Source organism: Pleurodeles waltl, chromosome 7 (genome assembly GCF_031143425.1).
Source record: "Pleurodeles waltl isolate 20211129_DDA chromosome 7, aPleWal1.hap1.20221129, whole genome shotgun sequence".
Taxonomy (NCBI): domain Eukaryota; kingdom Metazoa; phylum Chordata; class Amphibia; order Caudata; family Salamandridae; genus Pleurodeles; species Pleurodeles waltl.
Genome location: NC_090446.1, coordinates 145,749,577 through 145,774,217, shown reverse-complemented (window position 1 = coordinate 145,774,217; position 24,641 = coordinate 145,749,577).

The window sequence follows — 24,641 nt, the reverse complement described above, 5'->3', positions numbered from 1 at the left end:
ACATGGTCAGGCTGCCTATAGATCTTACTTTTGACAGGTAAACTGTCTCCAGTATCTATAGTGTGCTCACACCAAGAAGTGGTGCCTGGCACAATGGAGAAGAGTTCTGAAAATTGTCCTAGGAGATTTATGCAATTATCTTTCTGCTCAGCAGTAAGACAATCAGCCAAAACTACACCTTCCACAAGAGCATCTTGTTCTGTGGAAGAGAAGAGATCAGGTAGAGGATCACTGTCTTCTTCCTGTCCCTCATCTGTTGCCATGAGCAGGGTGAGATCAGCCCTGTCATAGTAGGGTTTCAGGCGGTTGACATGGAGCACCCTAAGGGGACTCCTGGCAGTGCCTAAGTCAACCAAGTAGGTGACTTCACCCTTCTTTTCAACAATTGTGTGTGGACCACTCCATTTATCTTGGAGTGCTCTTGGGGCCACAGGCTCCAAGACCCACACTTTCTGCCCTGGTTGGTACTGAACCAAAACAGCCTTCTGATCATGCCATTGCTTCTGGAGCTCTTGGCTGGCCTGAAGGTTTTTACTGGCCTTTTTCATGTACTCAGCCATCCTTGATCTGAGGCCAAGTACATAGTCCACAATATCCTGCTTAGGAGCTTTTAAAGGTTGTTCCCAACCCTCCTTTACAAGTGTGAGTGGACCCCTAACAGGGTGTCCAAAAAGAAGTTCAAAGGGGCTGAAGCCCACTCCTTTCTGGGGTACCTCCCTGTAGGCAAAAAGGAGGCATGGTAGAAGGATATCCCATCTCCTGCGGAGTTTTTCAGGGAGTCCCATAATCATGCCTTTGAGAGTTTTATTAAATCTCTCCACCAGTCCATTTGTTTGTGGATGATAGGGTGTTGTGAACTTGTAAGTTACACCACACTCCTTCCACATGGCCTTTAAGTATGCAGACATGAAATTGCTTCCTCTGTCTGATACTACTTCCTTTGGGAAGCCCACCCTGGAAAATATTCCCAGGAGGGCCTTTGCCACTGCAGGAGCTGTAGTGGTCCTTAAAGGAATAGCTTCAGGATATCTTGTGGCATGGTCCACTACCACCAAGATAAACCTATTGCCTGAAGCAGTAGGAGGGTCAAGGGGGCCAACTATGTCAACCCCTACCCTTTCAAAGGGAACCCCAACCACAGGCAGTGGGATAAGGGGTGCCTTTGGAGTGCCACCTGTCTTGCCACTGGCTTGACAGGTTTCACAGGACTTACAAAATTCTTTTGTGTCCTCAGACATCCTAGGCCAATGAAACAGTGGTACCAATCTGTCCCAAGTTTTCATTTGACCCAGGTGCCCAGCTAAGGGAATGTCATGTGCCAGTGTTAGGAGGAACTTTCTGTACTCCTGAGGAATCACTAATCTCCTGGCAGCTCCAGGTTTAGGATCCCTTTGCTCAGTGTACAAGAGGTTGTCCTCCCAGTAAACTCTGTGTGAGTCACTGACATCCCCATTAGCCTGTTTGACAGCTTGCTGTCTGAGACCCTCTAATGTGGGACAGGTTTGCTGTGCCACACTCAGCTCCTCTCTGGCAGGCCCCCCTTCACCCAAAAGCTCAGCAGTGTCTGCTTCCAGCTCCTCTGGTGTAGGTTCTGCACAGGGAGGGAATTCTTCTTCCTCAGAATTAGAATCCACTGTAGAGGGAGGGATAGTAGGAAGTGGTTTGCTTCTACTAGCCCTAGCTTTAGGGAGCACTTGGTCCATTGTTCCAGGATCCAAGCTTCCCTGTCCTTTTTGCTTTTTGGCCTGAGCCCTTGTCAAAGCAAAAATATGCCCTGGGATGCCCAGCATTGCTGCATGGGCCTCCAACTCCACATCTGACCAAGCTGATGTCTCCAAATCGTTCCCTAATAGACAGTCTACAGGTAAATCTGAAGCTACCACAACTTTCTTTGGACCAGATACCCCCCCCCAGTTGAGATTTACAACAGCCATGGGGTGGCTTTGTGTTATGTTGTGAGCATCGGTTACTTGGTACTGGTGTCCAAGTATGTGTTGTTCAGGGTGCACCAGTTTCTCAATCACCATTGTGACACTGGCACCTGTGTCCCTGTAGGCCTGGACCTCAACACCATTTATTAGGGTTAGTTGCTTGTACTTCTCCAAGTTATGGGGGCAAGCAACCAAAGTGGCTAAGTCAATAGCCCCTTCAGAGACTAAAGTAGCCTCTGTGGTCTCCCTAATCAGACCAACCCCAACTAAATTACCAAAAGTGAGCCCAGCTACTCCCTTGGATTGGCTATTAGTAGGTTTGCTCCCACCACCACTGCTATTAGTAGGGACACTAGGTGTAGCAGTAGGGGTTGTAGTGGTAGGAGCTGTGGTGCCTTTCTTTGGACAACTGGGATCTGTTGTCCAATGGCCTTTTATCTTACATAAATAGCACCATGGTTTCCTTTCCTTGTTCTGATTAGAGGAAGGTTTGGGCCCACCACCCCCACCAGAGTGTTTTTGTGGGCCTGATGAAGACTCATTTTTAGATTTGTCCCCACCCTTGTCAGAAGACTTACCATCCTTCTTTTTGTTGCCATCTTTGTCACCCCCTGTATGAACTTTTCTGTTCACTCTTGTTCTGACCCATTTGTCTGCCTTCTTTCCCAATTCTTGGGGAGAGGTCAGATCAGAGTCCACCAAGTACTGGTGCAACAAATCAGACACACAATTATTAAGAATATGCTCTCTCAGGATTAAGTTATACAGGCTGTCATAATCAGTAACTTTACTGCCATGTAACCACCCCTCCAAGGCCTTCACTGCCTGGTCAATGAAATCAACCCAGTCTTGTGAAGACTCCTTTTTGGTATCTCTGAACTTGATCCTGTACTGTTCAGTGGTTAAGCCATAACCATCCAGGAGTGCATTCTTAAGAACTTGGAAATTGTTAGCATCATTTTCTTTTACAGTCAGGAGCCTATCCCTACCTTTTCCAGTAAATGATAGCCATAGGATAGCAGCCCACTGCCTTTGAGGGACATCATGTACAGCACAGGCCCTCTCAAGTGCAGCAAACCACTTGTTAATGTCATCCCCCTCCTTGTAAGGGGGAACTATCTTATGCAGATTCCTGGAATCATGCTCTTTTGCAGGATGACTATGGGGAATACTGCTGCTGCCACCATGGGTATCTAAACCCATCTTCTGTCTTTCCCTCTCTATTTCTAAAGACTGTCTATCCAAATCCAGCTGTTGCTTCTTGAGCTTCAGTCTGGTTTGCTCCACTCTCAATCTATTGAGCTCCCTTTCTAACAATCTGTCATCAGGGTGGGTGGGAGGGACATTTCTAGATACAGAGGTATGATGGGAATGAACAGAAGGAGACCTGTCCCTTACAGAGGGCACCCTAACAGCTTGGCTACCAGTATAATGTGAGAGCACATCATCAGTATGATGTGATTCAACCTCTGTACCAACTATGCTAGACTGTCTAGTAATGGGCAGGCTGAGAAGTTTCTTTCCTGAACCTTTTCCTGGGGGAGTCCCTGGATCAGATTGAGAACCATTAGCTACTTTTTCTACAGATTGGGCACTTATGGCCTTATCTTGTACTCTAAGCATATTAATTAACAGTTCTAAAGAAGGATTCTTCCCTACACTCAAACCTCTCTCTATGCAGAGACTCCTTGCTCCTTTCCAGCTAAGGTGATCATATGCAAGTTTGGACAGTTCAACTTTTTGGCCTGTGCCAGACATTTTTTAGAGAGAGTTAAAGTGATAGACAAAGAGAAAAAAGTTTTCAGAACTTTTTGGAAAGACAGAAAAAAAACTTTTTAAACTTTTAAGAATTTTTTGAAAGTTTTAGAAGTACTTTTCAGCACTTAGAAAAGAGTGAAAAGAGGAAATGCAAAACTTTTTGGCTATGTGTATATACACTGACCTTGTTTTGTATATTTTTCTCTTATGAAAAGTACAATGACAAGAGTGGTAAGTAGTCTCAAAGCACTTATCCCACCACTGCACAACCAATGTAGGAGGCTGGACTGGCTTGTAGTGAGTACCAAGGGGTACTTGCACCTTGCACCAGGCCCAGTTATCCCTTATTAGTGTATAGGGTGTCTAGCAGCTTAGGCTGATAGATAATGGTAGCTTAGCAAAGCAGCTCAGGCTGAACTAGGAGACGTGTGAAGCTACTACAGTACCACTTAGTGTCATATGCACAATATCACAAGAAAACACAATACACAGTTATACTAAAAATAAAGGTACTTTATTTTTATGACAATATGCCAAAGTATCTTAGAGTGTACCCTCAGTGAGAGGATAGGAAATATACACAAGATATATATACACAATAGCAAAAATATGCAGTATAGTCTTAGAAAACAGTGCAAACAATGTATAGTTACAATAGGATGCAATGGGGAAACATAGGGATAGGGGCAACACAAACCATATACTCCAGAAGTGGAATGCGAACCACGAATGGACCCCAAACCTATGTGACCTTGTAGAGGGTCGCTGGGACTATTAGAAAATAGTGAGAGTTAGCAAAATAACCCTCCCCAAGACCCTGAAAAGTGAGTGCAAAGTGCACCAAAGTTCCCCTAAGGACAAAATAGTCGTGTTAGAGGGAGAATGCAAGGAAAACACAAATCAGCAATGCAACAACGATGGATTCCTGTCTGAGGGTACCTGTGGAACAAGGGGACCAAGTCCAAAAGTCACAAGCAGCTCGGAGATGGGCAGATGCCCAAGAAATGCCAGCGGTTGGTGCAAAGAAGCTCTTACTAGGCTGAAGAACTGTGAATACTGCAGGAACGACAAGGGCTAGAGACTTCCCCTTTGGAGGATGAATCCCCCACGCCTTGGAGAGTCGTGCAGAAGTGTTTTCCCGCCGGATGGACGCCAACAAGCCTTGCTACAAGCAAATCGTGCATTTGGCGTTTTTGGACGCTGCTGGGGCCCAGGAGGGACCAGGAGGTCGCAAATTGGACCTGCAGAGAGAGGGGACGTCGAGCAAGACAAAGAGCCCTCACTGAAGCAGGTAGCACCCGGAGAAGTGCCAGAAACAGGCACTACGAGGATGCGTGAAACGGTGCTCGCCGAAGTTGCACAAAGGAGTCCCACGTCGCCGGAGACCAACTTAGAAAGTCGTGCAATGCAGGTTAGAGTGCCGTGGACCCAGGCTTGGCTGTGCACACAGGATTTCCGCCGGAAGTGCACAGGGGCCGGAGCAGCTTGCAAAGTCGCGGTTCCCAGCAATGCAGCCCAGCGAGGTGAGGCAAGGACTTACCTCCACCAAACTTGGGCTGAAGAGTCACTGGACTGTGGGGGTCACTTGGACGGTGTCGCTGGATTCGAGGGACCTCGCTCGTCGTGCTGAGAGGAGACCCAAGGGACCGGAGATGCAGCTTTTTGGTGCCTGCGGTTGCAGGGGGAAGATTCCGTCGACCCACGGGAGATTTCTTCGGATCTTCTGGTGCAGAGAGGAGGCAGACTACCCCCACAGCATGCACAAGCAGGAAAACAGTCGAGAAGGCGGCAGGATCAGCGTTACAGAGTTGCAGTAGTCGTCTTTGCTACTATGTTGCAGGTTTGCAGGCTTCCAGCGCGGTCAGCGGTCGATTCCTTATCAGAAGGTGAAGAGGGAGATGCAGAGGAACTCGGCTGAGCTCATGCATTCGTTATCTAACGTTTCCCCAGAGACAGAGACCCTAAATAGCCAGAAAAGAGGGTTTGGCTACCTAGGAGAGAGGAAAGGCTACTAACACCTGAAGGAGCCTATCACAAGGAGTCTCTGACGTCACCTGGTGGCACTGGCCACTCAGAGCAGTCCAGTGTGCCAGCAGCACCTCTGTTTCCAAGATGGCAGAGGTCTGGAGCACACTGGAGGAGCTCTGGACACCTCCCAGGGGAGGTGCAGGTCAGGGGAGTGGTCACTCCCCTTTCCTTTGTCCAGTTTCGCGCCAGAGCAGGGGCTAAGGGGTCCCTGAACCGGTGTAGACTGGCTTATGCAGAATTGGGCACCTCTGTGCCCAACAAAGCATTTCCAGAGGCTGGGGGAGGCTACTCCTCCCCTGCCTTCACACCATTTTCCAAAGGGAGAGGGTGTCACACCCTCTCTCAGAGGAAGTTCTTTGTTCTGCCATCCTGGGCCAGGCCTGGCTGGACCCCAGGAGGGCAGATGCCTGTCTGAGGGGTTGGCAGCAGCAGCAGCTGCAGAGAAACCCCAGGAAGGGCAGTCTGGCAGTACCAGGGTCTGTGCTACAGACCACTGGGATCATGGAATTGTACCAACAATGCCAGGATGGCATAGAGGGGGCAATTCCATGATCATAGACATGTTACATGGCCATATTCGGAGTTACCATGGTGAAGCTACATATAGGTAGTGACCTATATGTAGTGCACGCGTGTAATGGTGTCCCCGCACTCACAAAGTTCAGTGAATTGGCTCTGAACAATGTGGGGGCACCTTGGCTAGTGCCAGGGTGCCCTCACACTAAGTAACTTTGCACCTAACCTTTACCAGGTAAAGGTTAGACATATAGGTGACTTATAAGTTACTTAAGTGCAGTGTAAAATGGCTGTGAAATAACGTGGACGTTATTTCACTCAGGCTGCAGTGGCAGGCCTGTGTAAGAATTGTCAGAGCTCCCTATGGGTGGCAAAAGAAATGCTGCAGCCCATAGGGATCTCCTGGAACCCCAATACCCTGGGTACCTCAGTACCATATACTAGGGGATTATAAGGGTGTTCCAGTAAGCCAATGTAAATTGGTAAAAATGGTCACTAGCCTGTCAGTGACAATTTGGAAAGAAATGAGAGAGCATAACCACTGAGGTTCTGATTAGCAGAGCCTCAGTGAGACAGTTAGTCACTACACAGGTAACACATACAGGCACACTTATGAGCACTGGGGCCCTGGGTTACCAGGGTCCCAGTGACACATACAACTAAAACAACATATATACAGTGAAAAATGGGGGTAACATGCCAGGCAAGATGGTACTTTCCTACACCTAGGGAAACCCACAGCCCTCCTCCCAAACCCAGACACCTTCACTGCGCGCAAAGTCAGCTGAATGATGTTGTACTCACCCACTTGTGTCTGCTGTGATGCCCTCAAGCGCCCATCCAACTCAGGGTAGGCCCCTGCCAGGATCCGGAACATCAGGGGGGTCATGGTTCGACGGGCACCCCTCCCACGTTGGGAGGTCATCCCCAGCTGAGCCTCCGCCGTCTTCTTGCTCCAGCGGCGAATGTTCTCCCATCTTTTCCGGCAGTGGGTGCTCCGTCTGTGGTGGACCCCCAGGGTCTGGACGTCCTTGGCGATGGCACGCCAAATATCCTTCTTCTGGTGGGCGCTAACCTACATGAAATGTACAGGGAAAGAAGAGAAATCATTACCAACTGCACCATTGAAGTGAGTGGCCCACATCCCTAGCCTTGCCATGCGGCACATGCATTCACAGTCCTTCATGCATGCAGAACTGTGCCCCCTTCCTTCTTACAACCAGCCCTCTCCACACAGGCATATCCCATACAACGTGCTCCCTGTGTACTTACCTGTTGGTCTGGAGGACCGTAGAGTAGCGTGTACTGGGGGAGGACCCCGTCCACAAGCTTCTCCAACTCCTCTGCAGTGAAGGCAGGGGCCCTTTCCCCAGACGCACGAGCCATTGTCTCTTCCAGACCGAGGTCACAGCAGCACTTGCAGTGTAGGTCCTCTCCTGTCAAAGATCAGGTATTGAGTGATTGAACAGATAGAAAATGGCGGTCATGTCCGCGGAGGTCACGTCCGCGGCGGTGCGTACCATCACTGCCGGCGTACATTGTCATTGGCTCCTGGGACCCATAGGGTCCAATGTTAACCAATGCAGCATTGCGCTGCGGTCTCCGACCGCTACAGCGACGGTGTACAACGCCAGCGCAGTTACCTCACATCCCATTGTCCCACTTTAGAGGTCAGGCAGCCGCCATTTCAGGGGCCCCCATGGCCTGATTCCCAACTGTGTCACACAGACCTAGGCCTTGTCGCACAACACAAATACAGGCCAGATTCTGTGTATGAATGGTGTTCTATGTAGACTGTGGGTACATACCTCTGAGTTGTTTGACTCTGTGGTCGCTGTTGTCCTTCCTAGGCACCGTCCGCTGGGACATGTGAGGAGATGGTGGAATCCTCCGGTGTACCGACCGCTGGTGGACCTGTTGACAATGGAGGAGTGACATTTGATCATCACCTACAGGTTTGACCGTGCCACAATCCAGGAACTGTGTACCCGGTTGGAGCCAGACCTGATGTCAGCAATCCGCCATCCCACAGGGATCCCCCCTCATGTGCAGGTGCTATCAGTGCTCCATTTCCTTGCAAGTGGGTCATTTCAAACAACAGTGGCCATGGCATCAGGGATGTCCCAGCCTATGTTTTCAAACGTGTTGTCCCGAGTGTTGTCTGCCCTTCTGAAACACATGCGGAGCTACATCGTTTTCCCTCAGGTGGAGGATTTGCCTACAGTTAAAGGTGACTTCTATGCCCTTGGACATATCCCCAACATCATAGGTGCCATTGATGGGACCCATGTAGCTCTGGTCCTCCCTCACAGGAGTGAACAGGTGTACAGGAACCAGAAGAGTTATCATTCCATGAATGTACAGATGGTATGTTTGGCAGATCAGTACATCTCCCAGGTAAATGCTTTGTTCCCTGGCTCTGTGCATGACGCCTACATCCTGCGGAATAGCAGCATCCCTTATGTGATGGGTCAACTCCAGAGGCACCGTGTGTGGCTATTAGGGGACTCTGGTTAGCCCAACCTGTCATGGCTACTGACCCCAGTGAGGAATCCCAGGACCAGGGCAGAGGAACGCTACAATGAGGCCCATGGGCGGACTAGGAGGGTTATCGAACGCACCTTCGGCCTCCTGAAGGCCAGGTTCAGGTGCCTCCATATGACAGGTGGTTCCCTATTCTACTCACCAAGGAAGGTGTGCCAGATCATCGTGGCCTGCTGTATGCTTCACAATCTGGCTTTGCGACAACAGGTGCCTTTTCTGCAGGAGGATGGTCCAGATGACGGTGTTGTGGCAGCTGTGGAGCCTGTGGACAGTGATGAGGAGGAAGCAGAGGAAGAAGACATTGACAACAGGGGCTCAGTTATCCAGCAATATTTCCAGTGACATACAGGTGAGAACACATTCCTGCCTACTACAAGTACTTTCACACTTCTATCTCTATTCTGTCTGTCGATTTCAACCAGTATATGGTAACTGAATTGTACATTTCCATTATGGTTTCACAGGTGTGGTTACCAACGTGTCTCATCTGCTTACATTCCTCATGGACTTGAGATGTGTGACATAGGTATGTTGACATTACATTTGAGAACGCATTTTGTCACTGTCATTGCTAATACACATTTTCAAAATCACAGACTGACTCCAGATTGTTTTGTGCTTCAAGGGTGTTTATTGAAGTGCTAAATATTGGAGGGGGTTGAAAAATGGTGAGGGGTGATGGTGGAGGAATTTCCATGGCAGAGTCCAGTCTATTAGTCTCACAGGTGTATTGCCCATATGGGCATAGGAAGTGGAGCTGGGGCAGTTCCAATATGGACAGGGTTACAAAGTGGGACAGTAGGATGACAATCAGGGTGGTCTCATTTCTTGGCGGGGGTCTTGGCATCGTGCTCTGTCTTGTTCCTGGATCTCAGGGACCGTTTGCGGGGTGGTTCTCCATCTGCAGGGGGTGGGGTGCTGGTGTGGTGGTCCTGTGGCGGTGCCTCCTGTCCACTAGCGCCGGCGCAGGTGGTGGGCAGTTCTTCGTCCATGCTAGTGTCAGGGGCCCCTTGGAGTGCCACAGTGTCCCTCCTGGTGTTAAGTATCTCCTACAGCACCCCTACGATGGTGCCCAGGGCGGTGCTGATGGTTCTGAGTTGCTCCCTGAACCCCAAATACTGTTCCTCCTGCAGGTGCTGGGTCTCCTGAAACTTGCCCAGGACCGTTGCCATTGTCTCCTGGGAGTGGTGGTATGCTCCCATGATGGAGGAGAGGGCCTCGTGGAGAGTGGGTTCCCTAGGCCTGTCCGCCCCCTGTCGCACAGCAGCCCTCCCAGTTCCCCTGTGTTCCTGGGCCTCCGTCCCCTGGACCGTGTGCCCACTACCACTGCCCCAGGTCCCTGTTGTTGTTGGGGTGGTGGGTTATCCTGGGTTTCCTGTAGTGGTGGACACACAGCTGATTGACGTGTCCTGGGTACGGAGGAATGGGCCCGCTGGGTGGGTGCTGTGCTGGTGTTACCAGAGGGTGGAAGGTCTGTGGTGGCCTGTGACTGGGTGTGGGGAACAGACTGTCCCGAGGCCCACGATGGTCCGGGCTGGTAATCTGGATCCAGTTGGGCAGAGCTGCTGTCATCACCGTGGGCCTCTTCTGTGGGTGGGGTGGAGATGTCTGGACCCTCCTGTCTGGTGACGTTGGGTAGTGGTCCTGCAGGGGTGGAAAGGCATGATTATTACATCTGTGTTTGTCATAGTGTGCAATGGGTGGGTGGCCGTGTTCCCCAGTGCTTGCACTCCTGTGAAGGAGGCTGGCCTGGCTTGTAGTGGGTACCAAGGGGTACTTACACTCTGTACCAGGTCCAGTTATCCCTTATTAGTGTAGAAGAGGTGTTTCTAGCAGCTTAGGCTGATAGAAGGTAGCTATAGCAGAGCAGCTTAGGCTGAACTAGGAGACATGCAAAGCTCCTACTATACGACTGGTGTCACATGCACAATATCATAAGAAAACACAATACACAGATATACTAAAAATAAAGGTACTTTATTTTAATTACAATATGTCAAAAGTATCTCAGTGAGAACCCTCAGTATGAGGATGCCAAATATACACAACATATATGTACACAATACCAAAAATATGCAGTAATAGCAAAAGGAAGTAATGCAAGCAATGTAAAGTTACAGTAGATTGCAATAGGAGCACATAGGTATAGGGTACAATGGCATGACCAGAAGGCTGTTCCGATTCAGTACCAACCAGGACAGAAGGTGTGGGTCTTGGAGCCTGTGGCCCCAAGAGCACTCCAAGACAATTGGAGTGGACCCCACATCATTGTTGAAAAGAAGGGAGAAGTCACCTACTTGGTTGACTTGGGCACTGCCAGGTGTCCCCTTAGGGTGCTGCATGTCAATCGCCTAAAACCCTACTATGACAGGGCTGATCTCACCCTGCTCATGGCAACAGATGAAGGACAGGAAGAAGAGAGTGACCCTCTCCCTGATCTCTTCTCTTCCACAGAACAAGATGCTCTAGTGGAAGGTGTAGTTTTGGCAGACTGTCTTACTGCTGAGCAGAAAGACAACTGCATAAATCTCCTGGGTCAGTTTTCTGAACTCTTCTCTACTGTGCCAGGCACCACTTCTTGGTGTGAGCACACTATAGATACTGGAGACAGCATGCCGGTCAAAAGTAAGATCTATAGGCAGCCTGACCATGTCAGAGACTTCATAAAACAAGAGGTTCAGAAAATGCTTGAACTGGAAGTGGTTGAACATTCTGAAAGCCCATGGGCCTCTCCTGTGGTGCTTCTACCAAAACCTCACTCCAAGGATGGAAAAAGGGAAATTAGGTTTTCTGTAGACTACAGAGGTCTCAACCAGGTAACTAAAACTGATGCTCACCCTATACCAAGGGCAGATGAGCTAATAGATACACTGGCATCTGCCAAGTATCTAAGCACCTTTGATTTGACTGCAGGGTATTGGCAGATCAAGTTATCAGAGGATGCTAAAGCAAAAACTGCAGTTTCGACTATTGGAGGGCACTACCAATTCACAGTAATGCCCTTTGGTCTGAAAAATGCACCTGCCACTTTTCATAGGTTGGTGAATACAGTCCTGCAGGGGTTGGAGGCATTTAGTGCAGCATATCTAGATGATATAGCTGTCTTTAGCTCCACCTGGGATGATCACCTGGTCCACCTATGGAAAGTTTTGGAGGCCCTGCAAAAGGCAGGCCTCACTATCAAGGCTTCAAAGTGCCAGTTAGGGCAGGGGAAAGTGGTTTATCTGGGACACCTTGTAGATGGAGAACAGATTGCACCACTTCAGGGGAAAATCCAAACTATCATGGATTGGGTTCCCCCTACAACTCAGACTCAGGTGAGAGCCTTCTTAGGCCTCACTGGGTATTACAGGAGGTTCATTAAGAACTATGGCTCCATTGCAGCCCCACTTAATGACCTCACCTCCAAGAAAATGCCTAAAAAGGTATTATGGACAGCTAGCTGTCAGAAAGCTTTTGAGGAGCTGAAACAGGCCATGTGCACTGCACCTGTCCTAAAAAGCCCATGTTACTCCAAGAAATTCATTGTTCAGACTGATGCATCTGAATTAGGGGTAGGGGCAGTCTTATCACAACTCAATTCTGAGGGCCAGGATCAACCTGTCGCTTTTATCAGCAGGAGGTTGACCCCTAGAGAAAAGCGTTGGTCTGCCATAGAGAGGGAGGCCTTTGCTGTGGTCTGGGCACTGAAGAAATTGAGGCCTTACCTGTTTGGCACTCACTTCATAGTTCAGACAGACCACAAACCTCTACTTTGGCTAAAAGAAATGAAAGGTGAAAACCCTAAATTGTTGAGGTGGTCCATATCTCTACAGGGAATGGACTATACAGGTGAACATAGACCTGGGAGTACCCACTCCAATGCAGATGGACTCTCCAGATATTTCCACTTAGACAATGAAGACTCATCAGGTCATGGCTAGTCTTATTGTCCTTCGTTTGGGGGGGGGGGGGTTGTGTAGGAAAGTACCATCTTGCCTGGCATGTTACCCCCATATTTCACTGTATATATGTTTTTTTAGTGTATGTGTCACTGGGACCGTGCCTGAGCTACACAAAGTCCGGGGAATTTGCCCTGAAACGATGTGGGGGCACCTTGGCTAGTGCCAGGGTGCCCACACACTAAGTAACTTTGCACCCAACCTTCACCAGGTGAAGGTTAGACATATAGGTGACTTATAAGTTACTTAAGTGCAGTGGTAAATGGCTGTGAAATAACGTGGACGTTATTTCACTCAGGCTGCAGTGGCAGGCCTGAGTAAGAATTGTCAGAGCTCCCTATGGGTGGCAAAAGAAAAGCTGCAGCCCATAGGGATCTTTTGGAACCCCAATACCCTGGGTACCTTAGTACCATATACTAGGGAATTATAAGGGTGTTCCAGTATGCCAATGTGAATTGGTGAAATTGGTCACTAGCCTGTGAGTGACAATTTGGAAAGCAGAGAGAGCATAACCACTGAGGTTCTGGTTAGCAGAGCCTCAGTGAGACAGTTAGTCATCACACAGGGAACACATACAGGGCACACTTATGAGCACTGGGGCCCTGGCTGGCAGGGTCCCAGTGACACATACACTAAAACAACATATATACAGTGAAATATGGGGGTAACATGCCAGGCAAGATGGCACTTTCCTATATCCTGTGTGGGGGCTTGTGTGATGATGGTTGAGGGGGTGTTATGGGTATGTGCAGTGGGCATGCTTTTATGATGGGTGTCCATGCTTTGTTGTGTCATGCAGGGCTTGGTGTTGGGATGGGTGGTTTGTGTTAGTAGTACATATGTGAGGAGTTGGAGTGATAGGGGAGGGGGTGAGGGTGGGGGTCTATGATAGCATGCAGGTAGGGTGGGGATATGATAGTTAAGATTTGACTTACCAGAGTCCATTCCTCCACCGACTCCTGCGAGGCCCTCAGGATGCAGAATAGTCAAGACCTGCTCCTCCCATTTAGTTAGTTGTGGGGGAGGAGGTGGGGGTCCGCCGTCAATCCGCTGTACCGCAATGTTATGTCTGGAGACCAAGGAATGCACCTTCCCCCGTAGGTTGTTCCACCTCTTCCTGATGTCATCCCGATTTCTTGGGTGCTGTCCCACTGCCATTGACCCTGTCGACTATTCTTCGCCATAGCTCCATCTTCCTAGCTATGGAGGTGTGCTGCACCTGTGATCCAAATAGCTGTGGCTCTACCCGTACGATTTCCTCCACCATGACTCTGAGCTCCTCCTCCGAGAACCTGGGGTGTCTTTGCCGTGCCATGGGGTGGTGTAGGTGATGTGTGGGGTGTTGTGTTTGGTGATAAGTGTGGTGATATGTAGTGGTGTGTGGTGTTTTGTGCGTGGAAGTAGTGTGGGTGATGGTGTTGAGTGCCTGTGGCTGCTAGTTTGTGGATGGTGGTGTCTCTCTCTGGCCTTCTTTCAGATTTTTTGGTTGTAGGGGTTTGTGGGTGATGTGGGTGTGTGTTTTATATAGTATTGAGTGTGTGGGAGTGGTGTGTGTATGTGTATCAGGTGTGTGTATTTCGAATAGTCCAATGTGGTGGTGTTTTGGAGATGTGTGTGTATTTTGAGTGCCGCGGTGTGCACCGCCAATGGAATACCGCGGTTGAAAGACCGCTGCGTGGATTCGTGATAGCATGGGCGTATTTCTGTTGGCGTGACAGTGGAGGTTTTGTTTTCGCCAGTTTATCACTGACCTTTGGTGTGGCGAACTTGTGTGGGTGTCTGAATTTTGTCAGATTTCGGGATGTGTGTCCTAATAGCTGTGGCGGATTTCCACGGCCACGGCGGTGTGTTGGCGGTCTTCTGCACGGCGGTAAGCGGGTTTTACCGCCAATGTTGTAATGACCCCCTAAGTCTTTGATGTCCCTGATACTTCTTAACAGGATGCCAGGTCAGTCCAGTCTTTGTCTTCTCCAAGGCAGAAGCAGCAATTGCAGGCCAACCCAGCAAAGCACACCCACCAAAGGGGCAGTACTCCTCCTCACAGGCTCCTCTTGATCCAGAAGTGTTCTAAAATTGTGGGGTCCACAGTCTAATACTTATACTCATTTCTGCCTCTGAAGTAGGCAAACTTCAAAGGAAAGTTTTTGTAGTGCACAGGACCCTGCCTCTTCCTTGCCTTGCCCCAGACACACACTAAGGGGTTAGAGACTATTGTGAGAGGACAGGCACAGCCCTTTCAAGTGCAGGTGTCAGATCCTCCCTCTCACTTTAGCCTAGGAAGACTCATCAGGAAATGCAGGACACACCTCAGCTCCCCCTGTGTCACTGTCTTGAGTGAATTCACAAACAGCCCAACTGTCAGTCTGAACCAGACATGTATTCAGTAGCCAGGCAGAGGCACAGAATGGTTAAGCAAGAAAATGCCTACTCTCTAAAAGTGGCATTTTCAAACAGACAATCTAAAAACCAACTTTACCAAAAGATGTTTTTAAATTGCGAGTTCAGAGACCCCAAACTTCAAATCTCTATCTGCTCCCTATAGGAAACTACACTTAAAAGATATTTAAAGGTACTCGCCATGTGGACCTATGGAAGAGATAGGCCTTGCAATAGTGAAAAACAAATTTGGCATTATTTCACTATCAGGACATGTAAAGTACATCAGTACACGTCCTACCTTTTAAATACACTGCACCCTGTCCATGGGGTTACCTACGGCATACCTTAGGGATGACGTACGTGTAGTAAAGGGGAAGGTTTGGGCCTCCCTGCCAGTTGAAATTGGCAGTGCAAAACTGCACACACAGACACTGCAGTTGCAGGTCTGAGATATGTTTACAGGGCTACCCATGTGGGTGGCACAATCAGTGCTGCAGGCCTAGTAAATCAAATATGCCAATCAGGGACAACCAATCATAATCACAATTTACACAGGGAGCCTTTGCACTTTAGCACTGGCCAGCAGTGGTAAAGTGCCCAGAGTACCAAACCCCCCAAAAAACGAAATCCATTACACAGTCAAAAATATCAGAAGCAGAGGCAAAAGGACAGGGGAACCACACCAAGGATGCCAGGTCTTACAGGCAGCACCCGTTCTCCTCTCACTACCCAACAGGATATACCTCTACAAGCAGTAAACAATGCTTTTGTAAGAGCTAATGCTACAATTCCCTCCTCAAGCTTGGGGAGGGTGGGGACTAAGCCTCTGTTGATTCCTGTTACCCCTTCATTGACAAGAAATGTCTGAGATGTAGAACTTTATTACTCCAATTCAACACAGACAGATAACATTGTCTACTATGAACCACCACAAGAAATGGGTCCATCCACCAGCTCTGCATTGGTTCCTGTGTTTGCACAGACTGCTTCTGGTTATTTCATCGACATTGATGACTTTCCTTCTAACTCATCTGCTTCTGCAAATGAAACTGTACCAAAGACACCTAAGCTGTTTGTGTGGCTTAAAAACAATGAATGTGTCCATGGTATTACCTGTGGATACTGTTGGCATTGCTTGCCTTTCTGCTTTGGATTGGTTTTGTTATGGTCTTCTTTCCCTTGATAAATGGTCATTATCTTCCTGAACGCTCTGCATGAGGTTTGACATCTTATCTATCTTCCCATAAGGTCCGAAGAGACTTGCCCCTTGTCAATATTTCAGCAGTTCTGATTCCAGATGGGATTGTTTGGGATAAAACACCGTTTGAAATATATGGTCCTACTGAGGTCATTCAAATTCCATATGTGTCTAAAATTTAAATGAGTGATGTTGCTACACCTGGTATTGTTTCCGATGACTGGGATGATAAAACTGTTGCTTCCATGCTTTCTGAGCTTGAATATTTGTGAGAAAGTAGCCTCTCTCTAGCCTTGTTACCCCCACTTTTGGCCTGTTTGTGAGTGTATGTCAGGGTGTTTTCACTGTCTCACTGGGATCCTGCTAGCCAGGGCCCAGTGCTCATAGTGAAAACCCTATGTTTTCAGTATGTTTGTTATGTGTCACTGGGACCCTGCTAGTCAGGACCCCAGTGCTCATAAGGTTGTGACCTATAGGTATGTGTTCCCTGTGTGATGCCTAACTGTCTCACTGAGGCTCTGCTAACCAGAACCTCAGTGGTTATGCTCTCTCTTTATAAATTGTCACTAACAGGCTAGTGACCAATTTTCCAATTTACATTGGCTTACCGGAACACCCTTATAATTCCCTAGTATATGGTACTGAGGTACCCAGGGTATTGGGGTTCCAGGAGATCCCTATGGGCTGCAGCATTTCTTTTGCCACCCATAGGGAGCTCTGACAATTTTTACACAGGCCTGCCACTGCAGCCTGAGTGAAATAACGTCCACGTTATTTCACAGCCATTTTACACTGCACTTAAGTAACTTATAAGTCACCTATATGTATAACCTTTACCTGGTAAAGGTTGGGTGCTAAGTTACTTAGTGTGTGGGCACCCTGGCACTAGCCAAGGTGCCCCCACATTGTTGAGGGCCAATTCCCCGGACTTTGTGAGTGCGGGGACACCATTACACGCGTGCACTACATATAGGTCACTACCTATTTGTAGCTTCACAATGGTAACTCCGAATATGGCCATGTAACATGTCTATGATCATGGAATTGGCCCCTCTATGCCATACTGGCATAGTTGGCACAATCCCATGATCCCACAGGTCTGTAGCTCAGACCTGGGTACTGCCAAACTGCCTTTCCCAGGGTTTCACTGCAGCAGCTGCCAGCCCCTCAGACAGGCTTCTGCCCTCCTGGGGTCCAGCCAGGCCTGGCCCAGGATGGCAGAACAAAGGACTTCGTCTGAGAGAGGGTGTTACACCCTCTCCCTTTGGAAAATGGTGTGAAGGCAGGGGAGGAGTAGCCTCCCCCAGCCTCTGGAAATGCTTTCATGGGCACACATGGTGCCCATTTCTGCATAAGCCAGTCTACACCGGTTCAGGGACCCCTTAGCCCTGCTCTGGCGAGAAACTGGACAAAGGAAAGGGGAGTGACTACTCCCCTGACCTGTACCTCCCCTGGGAGGTGCCCAGAGCTCCTCCAGTGTGCTCCAGACCTCTGCCATCTTGGAAACAGAGGTGCTGCGGGCACACTGGACTGCTCTGAGTGGCCAGTGCCATCAGATGACGTCAGAGACTCCTTCTGATAGGCTCCTTCAGGTGTTGCTAGCCTATCTTCTCTCCTAAGTAGCCAAACCCTCTTTTCTGGCTATTTAGGGTCTCTGCTTTGGGGATTTCCTTAGATAACGAATGCAAGAGCTCATCCGAGTTCCTCTGCATCTCTCTCTTCACCTTCTGCCAAGGAATCGACTACTGACCGCGCTGGAAGCCTGCAAAACTGCAACATAGTAGCAAAGACGACTACTGCAACTCTGTAATGCTGATCCTGCCACCTTCTCGACTGCTTTCCTGGTGGTGCATGCTGTGGGGGTAGTCTGCCTCCTCTCTGCACTAGAAGCTCCAAAGAAATCTCCCGTGGGTCGACGGAATCGTCCCCCTGCAACCGCAGGCACCAAAGAACTGCATCACTGGTACCTTGGGTCTCCTCTCAGCACGACGAGCGAGGTCCCTTGAATCCAGCAACTCTGTCCAAGTGACTCCCACAGTCCAGTGACTCTTCAGTCCAAGTTTGGTGGAGGTAAGTCCTTGCCTCCCCACGCCAGACTGCATTGCTGGGAACCGCGACTTTTGCAGCTACTCCGGCCTCCGTGCACTTCCGGCGGAAATCCTTTGTGCACAGTCCAGCCAGGGTCCACGGCACTCTAACCTGCATTGCACGACCTCCTAAGTTGTTCTCCGGCGACGTGGGACTCCTTTGTGCGACTCCGGGTGAGCACCGTTTCACGCATCCTCGTAGTGCCTGTTTCTGGCACTTCTGCGGGTGCTGCCTGCTGTTGAGAGGGCTCCTTGTCTTACTTGACGCCCCCTCTATCCCCAGACGCAATTGGCGATATCCTGGTCCCTCCTGGGCCACAGCACCACCCAAAAACCCTAAACGCACGATTTGCAGCTAGCAAGGCTTGTTGGCGGTCTTTCTTCAGGAAAACACTTCTGCACGACTCTCCACGGCGTGGGGGATCCATCCTCCAAAGGGGAAGTCTCTAGCCCTTGTTGTTCCTGCAGAACCTTCAGCTTCTACTGTCCAGTAGCAGCTTCTTTGCACCCACAGCTGGCATTTCCTGGGCATCTGCCCATCTCCGACTTGCTTGTGACTTTTGGACTTGGTCCCCTTATTACACAGGTACCCTCGACTGGAAATCCATCGTTGTTGCATTGCTGGTTTGTGTCTTTCCTACAGAATTCCCCTATCACGACTTCTATGTCCTTTGGGGAACTTTAGTGCACTTTGCACTCACTTTTCAGGGTCTTGGGGTGGGCTATTTTTCTAACCCTTACTATTTTCTAATAGTCCCAGCGACCCTCTACAAGGTCACATAGGTTTGGGGTCCATTCGTGGTTCGCATTCCACTTTTGGAGTATATGGTTTGTGTTGCCCCTATCCCTATGTGTCCCCATTGCATCCTATTGTACCTATACATTGTTTGCATTGTTTTCTAATACTATTACTGCATATTTTGGTATTGTGTACATATCTGGTGTATATTTGCTATCCTCATACTGAGGGTACTCACTGAGATAATTTTGGCATATTGTCATAAAAATAAAGTACCTTTATTTTTAGTATATCTGTGTATTGTGTTTTCTTATGATATTGTGCATATGACACTAGTGGTACTGTAGGAGCTTCACTAGTCTCCTAGTTCAGCCTAAGCTGCTCTGCTAAGCTACCATTATCTATCAGCCTATGCTGCTAGACACCCTATACACTAATAAGGGATAACTGGGCCTGGTGCAAGTACTCCTAGGTACTCACTACAAGCCAGTCCAGCCTCCTACATTGGTTGTGCAGCGGTGGGATAAGTGCTTTGAGACTACTTACCACTTTTGTCATTGTACTTTTCATAAGAGAAAAATATACAAAACAAGTTCACTGTATGTACACCTAACCAAAAAGTTTTGCATTTCTTTTCTCACCTCTTTTCTAAAGTGCTGAAAAGTACCTCTAAACTTTCTAAAAAGTTCTTAAAAGTTTAAAAAGTTTTTTTCTGTCTTTCTAAAAGTTCTGAAAACTTTTTTCTCTTTTTCTATCACTTAAACTCTTTCAAAAAAATGTCTGGCACAGGCCAAAATGTTGATATGTCCAAACTTGCATATGATCACCTTAGCTGGAAAGGAGCAAGGAGTCTCTGCATAGAGAGAGGTTTGAGTGTAGGGAAGAATCCTTCTTTGGAATTATTGCTTAACATGCTTAGAGAACAAGATAAGGCCAGAAGGGCCCCATCTGTTGAAAAAGTAGCCAATGGTTCCCAATCTGATCCAGGGACTCCCCTAGGAAAAGATTCAGGAAAGAAACTTCCTAGCCTGCCCATTACTAGACAGTCTATCATAGTTGGTAATGATGAAGAGGTACACCACACAGATAGTGTTATCTCACATCATAGCAAAAGTATTGTTTCTCACGACAGTAGAAGTGATGTTTCTGTTAGCCAAGCTGTTAGGGTGACTTCTGTAAGGGACAGGTCTCCTTCTGTCCATTCTCACCACACTTCTGTTTCAAGGAATGTCCCTCCCACCCACCCTGATGACAGATTGTTAGAAAGGGAGCTCAATAGATTGAGAGTGGAACAAACCAGACTGAAGCTCAAGAAGCAACAGCTGGATTTGGATAGACAGTCCTTAGAAGTAGAGAAGGAAAGACAGAAGTTGGGTTTTGAAACCCATGGTGGCAGCATCAGTATTCCCAATAGTAATCCTGCAAAAGAGCATGATTCAAGGAATCTGCACAAGATAGTTCCCCCTTATAAGGAGGGGGATGACATTAACAAGTGGTTTGCTGCACTTGAGAGGGCCTGTGTTGTACAGGATGTCCCTCAAAGGCAGTGGGCTGCTATCCTATGGCTATCATTTAGTGGAAAGGGTAGGGATAGGCTCCTTACTGTGAAAGAAAGTGATGCCAATAATTTTACAGTTCTTAAGAATGCACTCCTGGATGGTTATGGCTTAACCACTGAACAATACAGGATAAAGTTCAGAGAGACGAAAAAGGAGTCTTCACAAGACTGGGTTGATTTCATTGACCATTCAGTGAAGGCCTTGGAGGGGTGGTTACATGGCAGTAAAGTTACTGATTATGACAGCCTGTATAACTTGATCCTGAGAGAGCATATTCTTAATAATTGTGTGTCTGATTTGTTGCACCAGTACTTGGTGGACTCTGATCTGACCTCTCCCCAAGAATTGGGAAAGAAGGCAGACAAATGGGTCAGAACAAGGGTGAACAGCAAAGTTCATACAGGGGGTGACAAAGATGGCAATAAGAAGAAAGATGGTGAAAAATCTCAAGATAAGCATGGGGATAAGGGTAAAACCAAAGATCCCACTTCAAATCTTAAACACTCTTCAGAGGGTGGGGATAAAACAAATTCTTCCTCTTCTTCTCAGCCTACACAATTTAAAAAGCCTTGGTGCTTTGTGTGTAAAAACAGAGGCCATAGGCCAGGGGATAAGTCCTGTCCAGGTAAACCCCCTGAGCCTACCACCACTAATACATCAAGCTCTAGTGCCCCTAGCAGTAGTGGTACTAGTGGTGGGACTGCTGGCAACAGTCAAGAAAAGGGTGTAGTTGGGTTCACTTATGGGTCCATCATAGAAACTGGGGTAGTCAGTCCCAAGACAGTTTCTGTCACACCTAGTGGCATTGGCCTTGCCACACTGGCTGCTTGTCCCCTTACAATGGATAAGTACAGGCAGACAGTTTCAATAAATGGTGTTGAGGCCTTGGCCTACAGGGACACAGGTGCCAGTATCACTTTGGTGACTGAAAACCTAGTGGCTCCTGAACAACACATCATTGGACAACAGTATAAGATTATTGATGTCCATAACTCCACTAAGTTTCTTCCCTTAGCTATAATTCAGTTTAGTTGGGGTGGAGTTACTGGCCCTAAGCAGGTGGTGGTATCACCTAGCTTACCTGTAGATTGTCTCTTAGGTAATGACCTAGAGGCCTCAGATTGGGCTGATGTAGAGATTTATGCCCATGCAGCCATGCTGGGCATCCCAGAGGAATTGTTCCCTCTCATTTCTACTGAAATGAAAAAGTAAAGGAGAGAAGGCCTGAAAACTCAGGATCCCTCTCCATCAACAGGTAAAAAGGGTATCATAGTATCCCCTAACCACCCTACCATTCAGGATATCATTCCTGTGGTGGGAGAAACCTCTCCTGGGGTGGCACCTGTTCCAAGGGAATCATCAGCTGGCAAAGCTGGACTCCCTGAGGTAGAAGTACCTCTCTGTGGGATAACTAACATTGGTGAGAAAAAGAGCACCATTTTAGTTAACATGGAGCATCCCTCCAACCCTCCCAGAGAAACTTTAGTGCGGAAACTCTGCACTGCCTCACAACACTTAGGACAGCATCCCTGCCCTAGTGTGGAGCTCATAGGACAGCATCCCTGCCCTGCTCCAACCCAAGAGAAACAGCATCCCTGTTCTCTCTTCCAGCCATATGGACAACGTTTTTGCCCAGCTATGGCTTTTCTGAGACAGCATCCCTGTCTGGCATTTCCATCACTACAAATAGGTTCAGTGGACAATTCCCACTGTTCTAAACTAAAACTTACTGATAGAAACTCTGAAAATACATCTTCACATTATTGCTTAGCTAAACAACTTCAAACAGGGTGGTTTACATCCCCACAGGGAAGTAACCATATAGTGGATGATAAAGGGAGTAACCAGTCTATTGCAGAGCTACTCTCTACTTATCACCACTTAGACAATAAAGTCTCAACTGGCCAAGGTTAGCCTTATTGTCCTTCGTTTGGGGGGGGGGGGGGGGGGGGGGTTGTGTGAGAAAGTAGACTCTCTCTAACCTTGTTACCCCCACTTTTGGCCTGTTTGTGAGTGTATGTCACGGTGTTTTCACTGTCTCACTGGGATCCTGCTAGCCAGGGCACAGTGCTCATAGTGAAAACCCTATGTTTTCAGTATGTTTGTTATGTGTCACTGGGACCCTGCTAGTCAGGACCCCAGTGCTCATAAGGTTGTGACCTATAGGTATGTGTTCCCTGTGTGATGCCTAACTATCTCACTGAGGCTCTGCTAACCAGAACCTCAGTGGTTATGCTCTCTATTTACAAATTGTCACTAACAGGCTAGTGACCAATTTACCAATTTACATTGGCTTACTGGAACACCCTTATAATTCCCAAGTATATGGTACTGAGGTACCCATGGTATTGGGGTTCCAGGAGATCCCTATGGGCTGCAGCATTTCTTTTGCCACCCATAGAGAGCTCTGACAATTCTTACACAGGCCTGCCACTGCAGCCTGAGTGAAATAACGTCCACGTTATTTCACAGCCATTTTACACTGCACTTAAGTAACTTATAAGTCACCTATATGTCTAACCTTTACCTGGTAAAGGTTAGGTGCTAAGTTACTTAGTGTGTGGGCACCCTGGCACTAGCCAAGGTGGCCCCACATTGTTCAGGGCCAATTCCCCGGACTTTGTGAGTGCGGGGACACCATTACACGCGTGCACTACATATAGGTCACTACCTATATGTAGCTTCACAATGGTAACTCCGAATATGGCCATGTAACATGTCTATGATCATGGAATTGCCCCCTCTATGCCATCCTGGCATAGTTGGCACAATCCCATGATCCCACATGTCTGTAGCTCAGACCTGGGTACTGCCAAACTGCCTTTCCCGGGGTTTCACTGCAGCTGCTGCTGCTGCCAGCCCCTCAGACAGGCTTCTGCCCTCCTGGTGTCCAGCCAGGCCTGGCCCAGGATGGCAGAACAAAGGACTTCCTCTGAGAGAGGGTGTTACACCCTCTCCCTTTGGAAAATGGTGTGAAGGCAGGGGAGGAGTAGCCTCCCCCAGCCTCTGGAAATGCTTTCATGGGCACACATGGTGCCCATTTCTGCATAAGCCAGTCTACACCGGTTCAAGGACCCCTTAGCCCTGCTCTGGCGCGAAACTGGACAAAGGAAAGGGGAGTGACCACTCCCCTGACCTGTACCTCCACTGGGAGGTGCCCAGAGCTCCTCTAGTGTGCTCCAGACCTCTGCCATCTTGGAAACAGAGGTGCTGCTGGCACACTGGAGTGCTCTGAGTGGCCAGTGCCATCAGGTGACGTCAGAGACTCCTTCTGATAGGCTTCTTCAGGTGTTGCTAGAATATCTTCTCTCCTAAGTAGCCAAACCCTCTTTTCTGGCTATTTAGGGTCTCTGCTTTGGGGATTTCCTTAGATAACGAATGCAAGAGCTCATCCGAGTTCCTCTGCATCTCTCTCTTCACCTTCTGCCAAGGAATCGACTGCTGACCGCGCTGGAAGCCTGCAAAACTGCAACATAGTAGCAAAGACGACTACTGCAACTCTGTAACGCTGATCCTGCCGCCTTCTCGACTGCTTTCCTGGTGGTGCATGCTGTGGGGGTAGTCTGCCTCCTCTCTGCACTAGAAGCTCCGAAGAAATCTCCTGTGGGTCGACGGAATCGTCCTCCTGCAACCGCAGGCACCAAAGAACTGCATCACCGGTACCTTGGATCTCCTCTCAGCACGACGAGCGAGGTCCCTTGAATCCAGCAACTCTGTCCAAGTGACTCACACAGTCCAGTGACTCTTCAGTCCAAGTTTGGTGGAGGTAAGTCCTTGCCTCCCCACGCCAGACTGCATTGCTGGGAACCGCGACTTTTGCAGCTACTCCGGCCTCCGTGCACTTCCGACGGAAATCCTTTGTGCACAGTCCAGCCTGGGTCCACGGCACTCTAACCTGCATTGCACGACCTCCTAAGTTGTTCTCCGGCGACGTGGGACTCCTTTGTGCGACTCTGGGTGA